Genomic DNA, 2,736 nt, shown 5'->3' on the forward strand with positions numbered 1-2,736 from the left:
TAAGGGCAATTAAATCAATACAGCTTCTCCCCACCTACAGATTGTAATAGAAAAAGCCGGAGGAATGCCTCTGAAATGGGTTGTCTCAGTAATACATCTAGAAAAAAATTGTAAAACAATTATTGCTAGTTGAGGGTTACTTAACCATGCCCCCAACAACCCCCCACTTCCTGCCCCAGAATGCTAACCCTAACCAAGCTCTTCACATAGTCTTCACAGGAGCACAGGCAAAGAAGGATCAATAGACATCCTACCTCCGTCATGGGGATTGGTAAAACCTTCAGTAGTCAAGGTGGAGGACTCTGTGCTATAGATTGCCCACAAAGAGTCTGCACACATAGGATCCACAGTTACAGCCAGCCACCAGGTGTTAGGATAACATCTCTGAACAGGAAGAAATGGGTGTGTGGTGTGAACATGGGGAAGTAAAAGAAAGTAAGGAAGTATGTGACCCTGAAGTGAATGCTTAGTTTTAGAGATGAGAGGCTTAAAGAAAAGGATGGATTAAAACCTAAAAATAAACAAAAGAAAGATCCCAGTGCACCGAAGGAAAGAGAAGTCCCCCAACACCCTTCCTGTTTATTCTTCCAATATAATACACACCTGGGCCCACCTTATCATATCCTGGTTGTTACCAACTTTATCCATTTTTCCATTAAAGCCAAACTGGACTTAATGCAGTTGTTGATGGACTGTCTGTATGCCAAGTGTATCCCTTGTGTAACTGATTGGTAATGACTGAAATTGAGAAATTGGGGCAAAAGTGTTGAGTGGCTTTAAGGATCGCAAAGAATCCACAATTTGAACAATTATCATGAACACAAAAGGAACCAATGCAGAGGACTGCTTAGTACAAAGAGTAACTCAGAACAAGTGTTACATTGGGGTCACAATTGACTGTGACCCAACTGTGACCTTAAACGAAGAATCTGGAAGATCCCTGGAGTTCCTATCATGTACATTTTTAACTATAGATACAATATTGAGTGTATGCCAGATGATTATGGAACCCTCGGTTCTAATCTTACAAGACAAAGTTCCTCTACTTTCCTTTGACCAACTTTCTCTGTTGCTAGTTCAGTAAACATGCTATAGCATACAGAATAATTCATATAATGTGAATTATTTGCTCTATGATGAGCTGAGTATGTTTAAATATATTCATTTCTTCATGCTTTTTGAAAACAATATTTTGTCTCATTAAAAAGTTTGCTGCATTTTTTACATAAATCAGATGCTAAAAAAAAAGAAAGAAAAAAGAAAAAAAAATAGCACCTCTACAAAGAAGCCAAGCAGAGTGGAGAGAGTACTCAATGATTCACAACCATGAGCCATAACAGCTCAGATGAAGGTGGGCAAATTTTCATTCTACTCCAGTCACAGGAATGGTAGCTTGTTGATTCATGTTAGCCAGGGTAGACATTTCTGCGTTCCAGACCAGCCACAGAGAGCCTGCATTCATAGGCCCCACAGTTTTAGTCAAAAAGCTCTATGACACTATATAGAAGCCCTTGCAGAGGGAAGTGTGTACCCAGTGACAACCCTGGGTGCTTCACCCTGCACTCCCAACATCCAACAGAAACAGCAAGCAGATACTGCACTCTTCAAACTTGCAGACTTGGGCCTCTGGGTTGACAGAAAAGCACTGGCTGGTGAGAAACCAGGAAAACAACCAGAGAAGTAGCTCCTGTGTTCCAGCACCTCTAGGAGGGTCTATACCTGTAAGTGCCAGAGTTATCAGAAAATTGAGTTGCCAACTCAATTTTCATTCAGACACATGGACCCACAGAGGGCAGTTCTTGAGAATAACCCCAATAGCCAGGGGAGGACCCTGTGCAATAGCTGTGGACTTCACTAAGGGGCTTATAGAGAAGCATTCCACAGACCAGTAACCACCCAGTGTACCCAGACTCAAGGCCACCAACCTGCAACCTGCACTCCAGAGGTGGCAGCAGCGCCTAAATACCCCACAGACCATCCAGTGATACATCAAACATATTAAAATATACCTGTTTTAGAACATCATGCCTCTCATACTCTGAAATACACACAAGAAGCCAACACTGGATTAGACAGTGCAGGATACATGGAGCTTTACTTCAGGAAGGCATACAAGACTGCACCCTGTAACAGATTATTTCCTATGTATATTTCAGAGTATGAGAGGCATTGCAGCCCTCAACCCATTTATATTTCTCCTAATATTTTGAAGCATTGACTGGAATCATTCTATCTTCATTTTACTAACTTGGGTTTACACTTGCTCTTCTCAGTCTTTTTCTTCTTGTATAACCTGCTCTTGCCTTAAGTCTTCCCTTCATCTCTTTTGCTTCTTTTTATCTTTGTTTGTATTATTATTTTTATATTTTTCTATTTATTTTTCCTTTGCCCATTTTTTCTCTCTCTCCTGCAACCATTACATAGTATAATAGTAATTTTACTTTCTTTAATAATTAATTTCTCAACCTGTTCAAGAATATTACAATTTTATGCCCACATTACAATAACTGATCATTTTCAATAAGAGTTTTCCCTAAGGTTTATTAGTCCATGGCTCTGTTCTGAAGTGATTGTAGTTAATAGGATTTAGCATCTCCTCTCAAAGTGCTGCTGATACTAGATGATACACATGGAGGGGAAATATTGGTATTTGGATATTTACCCAGACTAGGACACTTAAGAGAAAGAAGCTCATTAAATATTACCCTTACATAAAAATAAAAGAGATTATCATCC

General features: G+C 39.7%; 1 pseudogene; it reads left to right on the forward strand.

The window, feature by feature from the left end:
• Positions 1-417: 417 nt before the first annotated feature.
• Positions 418-1,056, forward strand: LOC114085445 (rRNA-processing protein FCF1 homolog pseudogene; annotated as a pseudogene).
• The last annotated feature ends 1,680 nt before the right edge of the window (positions 1,057-2,736 follow it).

This window comes from Marmota flaviventris, chromosome 7, assembly GCF_047511675.1.
Source record: "Marmota flaviventris isolate mMarFla1 chromosome 7, mMarFla1.hap1, whole genome shotgun sequence".
Taxonomy (NCBI): Eukaryota; Metazoa; Chordata; class Mammalia; order Rodentia; family Sciuridae; genus Marmota; species Marmota flaviventris.